This window comes from Ictidomys tridecemlineatus, chromosome 2, assembly GCF_052094955.1.
Source record: "Ictidomys tridecemlineatus isolate mIctTri1 chromosome 2, mIctTri1.hap1, whole genome shotgun sequence".
In the NCBI taxonomy this organism is placed as follows: Eukaryota; Metazoa; Chordata; class Mammalia; order Rodentia; family Sciuridae; genus Ictidomys; species Ictidomys tridecemlineatus.
Window position 1 is genome coordinate 24,200,856 of NC_135478.1, and position 8,082 is coordinate 24,208,937.

Consider the following 8,082-nt stretch of genomic DNA (forward strand, 5'->3'; position numbering starts at 1 on the left):
TTTCCTTTAGTAATTTCATAGTTCAGCTCATACATTTAGTTTTTTTATTAGTTTTGAGTTGATTTTTTGTATAAGGGAGACATAGAGGTCGATTTTCATCTGCTTTGGATATTCATATTCCCCAGCACCATTTAGAGTATCTTCTTTCCAATATATGTATTGCTGCCTTTATTGAAAACTAGGTGGTGGTAAATCCATGAATTTATTTTTTGTCTTCTCTATTCTGTTCTATTGGTCTATATATCTATTTTTATGCCATTAACATTGCTATTTTGGTCAGTGTGGCTTTGTAGTATATTTTGAAGTCAGATATTATAATACCTCCAGCCTATTCCTCTGCTCAAGATTGCTTTGACTATTCCATGTCTTATATGGTTCCATATGAATTTTCCTTTTCTATGAAGAATGTCATCAATATTTTGATAGGAATTACATTGAATCTGCAGATCACTTTGGGTACTATGGATGTACTATTTTTTAACTTTTATTGTTTTTTAATTCTTTTCATTTTTGCATCCTCGATGTTAGCAGAGATCCTGTTGTTAAACAAACATTGGTCGGATAAAAAAAAGTGGAAAAAATAGGCTCATCTGAGTCATACTTCTCTATGATAAATCTCCTAGTTCAACATATGGATCTAAATAAAACCTTGCCTAGGGGTAGGGAGGAGGAGTGGTAAAGGAAGGTTCTGGGAAGGAGATTGAGGAGATTGGGTAACTCATGTTGTGTGAATGTATGATTAGGGCATAACGAATCCCATTATGTATAATTATAATGCACCACTAAAAAATTTTTAATAAACCTTGCTTAGATTCTGACCTATAACGAGGTCAGGCACAGTATGATTTCACATAGGCTAACATAGGCCTTAAAGGGGAGCAAGTTCCAGTTCAGTGAAGAGAAAGAATCCACTAGATGTCTCATCAGGAGATTCAGCATTGAAGGGGTATTCCACCCAATGAGCCTGGTCAGACAGGACATGCCCCCCCCCACCCCAGTTTCTATTGAAGCTAAGTATGGGTGCCCATATCCCCATCACTCAATTTGAAGTAAAAAACCTGAAAGTTCTCAACAGTGCATTCTGATGTCACAGACTTGGGAATTCATTCCTCTAGATCTATAACTAGATCAGAACCTGGGCCAAGGATTATTATTATTATTTTTTTTGCTTGCAGCAATCGCTTTAATATTGGGGTCTTCCAGTAGTGACCTGGAGGACTTCTGGTTTGGCCCATAGTCTATCTGGAGAGCCCATGGAGCTATAGGGTATGGCAGTGTTGCCCTTGGAGTGACAATGCTGGATCAGTTTCTCCTGGGTGAGGTATGGGTGACGCTCGACCTGATTAGTCATTGGTGTTTGTATTTGAGTCCAGGCTTGTTCAAGATTATTTCCATCTGGAAGTGGTTGAAGTTAGAGACACCAAGGAATTTCACCAACCCCTCATCTACCAGCTCTTCTATGACTTCCCAGGCATCCAAGAATGTTACTTTACTGATAAGATTGTTGCCTTTATCATCTTTGGGGAATAAGTCTTTCCTAGACTGAAATCCCTGGGGCCAGTAAGTAAGATAGATACCCAGATAGTCCAGTTTCAGAGCCTGTGGGGGTCTTCTAATAGGTTTCCTTTACAAGGTTTCTCTCAAAGAAGGTGCACCACAACTTGCTAACAATAAAGAAGTTCTCCCGTGTCACCAGCTTCTCTTGGATCTTCTTCTGGATGGCTTCTCTCACCTCATTTTCATAGAATACGCACAGTCTATGTGGCAATATCCTGCATCATTGGCCACCTTCTTTGACTCTGCCTGGGGGAGACTTCTGGGTGCCCAGACCCAAAATGGACATCTTGGCTTTAGTGTTGAGCTCCACAAAGGTGGCCATGGTAGGTGCAGAAATGGTTCTCTGAGAGCAGATAGATGTCTAGTGTTAACAATATTCTTCTAATATGTGAAAATTGGACATCTTTCCATTTTTGTATGTCCTCTTCAATTTCTTTTATCAATATTTTGTAATTATCATTTTAGAGATCATTCATTTCCTGTATTAAATTTATTCCTATGTATTTTATTTTACTTTATTTTTGTAGATAATGTAAATAGAATCATGTCAATTCTTTTTTCTCCATTTCATAATTGTTGTATAAAAATGCTACTTATTTTTGTAGGTGACCTTACTGAACTTGTTTAGAGGTTCTAACAGTATTTTTTGGTGAAGTCTTTAGGTTTTTCTCTATATAATATCATGTCTTGTGCAAACAGGGATTATTTGACATCCTCCTTTTCTATTTGGATTCCTCTTGTTTCCTTCTCTTTTCCTATTGCTGTGGCTAAGACTTCTAATGCTATATTGAGTAAAAGTGGTGAAAGTGAACAACCTGGGCTTGCTCCTGATTTTAGAGGAAATATTTTCAGTTTTTCCCCATTTAGTATGCTATAGGCTGTGGGATTGTCATATATAGACTTTATTATGCTGAAATACATTCCTTCTATATCTAATTGTTGAAGAATTTTATTATGAAGGGATGTTCAATTAATATTATTAAGTGCTTTATCTGCAACTGATGAGATGGTCATACAATTTTTATTCTTCATTTTGTTGGTGTGATTATTACATTTACTAATTTGCATATGTTGAATCATCCTTGTGTCTCTGGGAGAAATTCCACTTGGTCATGGTGTATATTCTTTTTTATGTGCTGTTGGATTTGATTTGCTACTGTTTTGTTTAAAATTTTGTATCTGTGTTCATTAGGGATATTGTTAGAAGTTAGCTTTTCTTGTCTTGTTTTGGTATCAGTGTTAAACTCCGATGCAAAGAAAAGACTTGCGACTCCAATTTTAAATCAAATTAAAGCAAGCTTGTATTGGTGTGCTGGAGCTAGCCAGGACTGTCTTTCCTGAAAACCCTGGGCTAGAGATTAGTATCCTAGCTCTCTAGGAACACAGTTTTATAGCACAAAATTTTGAAAAAGGGGGTGTCTTGAGAATTTACAGATAACAGGATTTTGACAAGCATAATACAAAGGCAAATAGTGGTTAATGATCTACATGGCTTAACATTTAAAGGAAATTTATAAATAAATTTAGATCCCAACATCAGAATTTATATGAGGCGCCACTGAGGTTTCAGAGAGGGTTGTTATTTGGTCAGGGGGAACCAGGACTTATTGTTTTCTGTATTCTTGATAAACTGCCATTATGACTGGCATAAGATGAAATCTTAGAGTAGTTTTGATTTGCATTTCTCTAATTCTAGTGATGTTGAGCATTTTTTCATATATTTGTTGATCAAATTTATATCTCCTTCTGAGAATTGTCTGCTCAGCTCTTTAGCCCATTTATTGATTGGATTGTTTAGTTTTTTGCTGTTAAGTTTTTTATATATCCTGGAGATTAGTGCTCTATCTGATGATATGCCTGTGGCAAAAATTTGCTTCAAAAATATAGGCTCTCTGTTCACCTTGTTGATTGTTTCTTTACTGAGAAGAAGCTTTTTAGTTTTAGTCCATCCCATTTATTAATTCTTAATTTTATTTCTTGCACTTTAGGAGTCTTGTTAAGGAAGTCAGGGCCTAATCCGACATGATGGAGATTTGGGCCTACTTTTTCCTCTATTAGGTCCAGGGTCTCTGGTCTAATTACTAGGTCCTTGATCCACTTTGACTTTTGTGCATGGTGGGAGATAGGGGTTTATTTCCATTTTGCTGTATATGAATTTCCAGTTCTCCCAGCACCATTTGTTGAAGAGTCTATCTTTTCTCCAGTGTATGTTTTTGGCACCTTTGTCTAGTATGAGATAACTGTATTTTTGTGGGTTTGTCTCTGTGTCTTCTATTCTGTACCTACATATATAATTTGGTGCCAATACCATGCTGTTTTTGTTACTAAAGATTTGTAGTATAGTTTAAGGCCTGGTATTTTTTTTAATATTTATTTATTTTTTAAAAATTTGGGCAGACACAACATCTTTGTATGTGGTGCTGAGGATCGAACTCGGGCTGCACACATGCCAGGCGAGCGTGCTACCACTTGAGCCACATCCCAGCCCCAAAGGCCTGGTATTGTGATCCCTCCTGCTTCACTATTCTTACTAAGGATTGCTTTAGTTATTCTAGATCTGTTATTTTTCCAAATGAATTTCATGATTGCTTTTTCTATTTCTATAAGAAATTTTAATTTCTATAAGAAATAGTGATGGGATTTTAATTGGAATCATGTTGAATCTGTATGGCACTTTGGGTAATATGGCCATTTTGATGATATTAATTTTGCCCATCCAAGAGCGTAGGAGATCTTTCCAACTTCTAACATCTTCTTCAATTTCTTTCTTTAGTGTTCCATAGTTTTCAGCATAGAGGTATTTCATCTCTTTTGTTAATTCCTGAGTATTTTATTTTATTTTTTTGAGGCTATTGTGGACTTCTAGTTTTATTCCATTGTGCTCAGAGAAGATATGTGTTATGATTACATTTTAAAAAAATTTTTCTGACATGTTTTTGTGTCCTAACATGTCGTCTATCCTGGAGACTGTTCCTTCTGCTAATGAGAATAAAGTGTATTCTGCAGCTGTTGAATTAAATGTTCTTTAAATGTTTGTTAGGTCCATATGGCCTACAGTTTAACTATGATATTTCTTTGTTGATTTTTTGTCTTGGTGATCCATCAATGGATGAAAGTGGGTGTTTCAGTCACCATATTGTATTTGTCTATCTCTCCTTTTAGATCTAACACTGTTTACTTTATGTAATTGGATGTTCCAGTATTGAGTACATATATACATATAATTATTTCTTCTTGACCAATTGATCACTTTATCATTATATAGTAACTTTCTTTGTCTCTTTATAGTTTTTGAATTAAAGTGTATTGATGTAATTTTAGCTGTTCCTTCCAATTTTTAATTTCCATTTTCATGGAATATCTTTATTTCTTCATTTCAGCCTATATGCATTCTTACTGCTGAATTTTCTTCTAGGCAGCATATCTCTGGATCTCATTTTTTTAAAAAAACGTATTCAGTCAGTCTCTATCTTTTTGTTTTGTTTTGTTTTGTTTTGGGCAGTGCAGGGAATGGAAACCTGAGGCCTAGCACATGGTAGGCTAGCACTCTACCACTGAACTATTCCCCCAGGTCCAGATAGTCTTTTAAATGAGGAATTGAATTTGTTTATATTCGAGGTTATTGTTATGGTTTATATGTGGTATCTCCCAAAATCTCATGTGTGAGACCATGAAAGAAGGTTTGGAGGAAAAATGATTGGGTTGTAGCCTTAACCTAATCAGTGAATTAATCTCTTCTGGGTTTAACTAAGTGGTAACTGGAGTCAGGTGGGGAGTGGCTGGAGGAAGTATCTCATTGGAGGCATGGCTATGGGGTATATATTTTGTTTCTGGTGAGTGGAGTCTCTCTCCCTGCTTTCTGATCATCATGTGAGCTGCTTGCCTTTGCCACACTCTTCTGCCATGATGATAAGCCTCAACCTTGAGCCCAGAGGAATGGAGTCAGCCATTATGGACTGAAACCTTCTGAAACTGTGAGCCCCTAAATAAACCTTTTGTCCTCTACAATTGTTCTGGTTGGGTCTTTTAGTCACAGCAGTGAAAAAGCTGACTAAAACAGAAATTGGTAACAAGAAGTGGGGTTGTTGCTATGACTTACCTGACCGTGTGGTTCAGAAGCTTTTTAAGTTTTTTGAAATTGATGGGAGGAATTTTAAGATGTTTAGCAGTGTAAGCTGGAAATGCTTTAGATTGTTGCAAGCAGAGCTTAATGGCCAATTCTGGTGGGAACTCAGAAACCAGAATGCTAATAGGACCATGGACAGTAAGAATTGGGCTCAAGAGGGTTCAGAGGAAGACTCTCTTGGAATTTGGAGTAGAGGCCGTTTTATTATGTTCTGGCTAAGAAGTCATCTGCATTTTGCCCTTCTCCTGAGACTTTCTGTGATGCTGATTTTAAAAGTGATGGACTTCTTAATCTGATGGAAAAAATTTCTAGCAGCATAGCATTCAGGAGGTAGCATGGATATTCCTGGTGGCTTTTAGCCAAATTTATTGTATTATTCAGGATCAGAAAATAGAGCAGAAATATTTGCAAAAAAAAAAAAAAAAAACTTGGACTTAAAAGATGGGAGTAAAACTAGGGCTAAGAAATTTGCAGTTGTTAAAGACATTTTGCCCTTAAAGAAAAACTAAAGACTTTGCCCAGAGACAAAGTCTTAAGAAAGATGGCTTGAGGCATCTCAGGTGCTAGCAAGATCACATCCATCTCTGGCTAAAGAGAGTAGAAGTGAAAATTCTCTTTGAGACAAGACCGTTGGGGGAAAACTTCTTGCACATAGGGGGCTAGGAAGTTTTTTCAACATGCTTAGTCAATCAGGCACTCAAGGGCTGATGCAGCCAGGATTCCTGGAGGCCTGCTCAAAACAGTGGCAGACCTTGGCATCAACAACATGTTACTGGATCTGGAATGCAGGATGCTGGAATTAGGGGGTACTGAAGGCTTCCACCAAGTTTTCAAAGGAAGGTCTGGGAGACCAGAAAAGTTCAACAGAGTTGGAATCCCTGCAGGCAGCCCCTTACAGGGCAATGTGTAGAGATTTGAGGAGGAAGCCAAAGCTGTAGTGGAGACCCCCAAGATTAAGAAATACCAGTAACTTGGGACATTATCCTAGGAAAGCTGCAGAAATTGAGTAGACAAGTGAACAGAAAGGCCACTTGGGCTATAACCAACAAGGCCACAGGGTGGATCTGCAGAAACCCTTTGGACAGAGCATCACAATGCCATGCACTTGAAGTGCCCGAAGTGGAGCTACAGGACCTGTTTGACCAATTAGATTTTGGTCTTCCTTTGGTCCTATCCCTTGTTTCTATGCCTGTAATTTTGTGAATGGAAATGTCTATTCTGTACCATTATATATTGAATGCTTGTAAATTGCTTTTAATTTTCTAGGACCTTACAATGTAAGATTGCCTTGAGCCTCAGAGAAGAACTTTGGACTTAAACTTTGAGCAATCTTGGAACTGTTAGAGTATGGGCACTCTTGGGAATGGACTTAGAGTATTTTTACATTGTCAGATGAGTGTGAGCTTTGGGGGGCCAGGGGGAGAATGTTATAGATTAGATGTGGTATCTCCAAAAGCTCATGTGTGAGACAACACAAGAAGGTTTGGAGCAGAAATGGTTGTTAGAGTCTTAACTCAATTAGTGAATTATTCCCTGATGGGATTAATTGAGTGGTAACTGGACTCAGGTGTGGAGTGTGGCTGGAGGAAGTGGTTAATTGGTTGTGTATCTATGGAGTATATATTTTGTATATGAAGAATGGAGTTTCTCTCTGTGCTTTCTGATCATCATGAGAGCTGCTTCCCTCTGCCACACTCTTCCACCATGATGTTCAGCCTCACCTCGAGCTCTGAGGAATGAAGCCTGGTGTCTATGGATTGACATCTCTGAAACTGTGAGCCCTTAAGTAAACTTTTCCTTTCCTAAAATTGTTCTGATCTGATCTTTAAGTCACAGCAGTGAAAAAACTAACACAATTATTGTTGATAAATAAGAGCATGCGCCTCTCATTCTGTTAAAGTTTTCTTGTTGTTTAGTACATCTTTAATTCCTTTCTTCATCTTATGTTCATCTTTGTAGTTTAGTGGTTTTTCTGTATCCATAGTTTGACACTTGTCTCTTTCTCTTTTGTGTGTCTGTTCTAGTGTTAAATTTTGTACTTTGATGTAACTTTGTGATGATAGTTGTCCTTCTTTTGCTTCTAATTTAAGACTCCCTTAAACATTTCTGGAAAGGCTAGTCTAATGGTGATAATTTTTTTTTCAGGTTTTGCTTATCATGGATCAGTTTTACTTTTTCAAAGGATGGCTTTGCCTAGGTATAGTATTGTTGGCTGGATTTTTTCCCCTTTAATTTCAGGAATTCTAATATTTCATTCCATTCTCTGCTACTCTGAAAATATTCTGCTGAGAAAACTACCTTTATTCGAATGGGGATTCCCTTATAAATGACTTGATCATTTTCTCTTTCTGCTTTTAGAATTCTCACTTCTTGTGTTTTTGACAATAATATACCTCAGA

General features: G+C 37.2%; 1 pseudogene; it reads right to left on the minus strand.

Moving 5' to 3' along the window:
- Window positions 1-868: 868 nt before the first annotated feature.
- Window positions 869-1,879, minus strand: LOC101972330 (aldo-keto reductase family 1 member B10 pseudogene; annotated as a pseudogene).
- Between the last annotated feature and the right edge of the window lie 6,203 nt (window positions 1,880-8,082).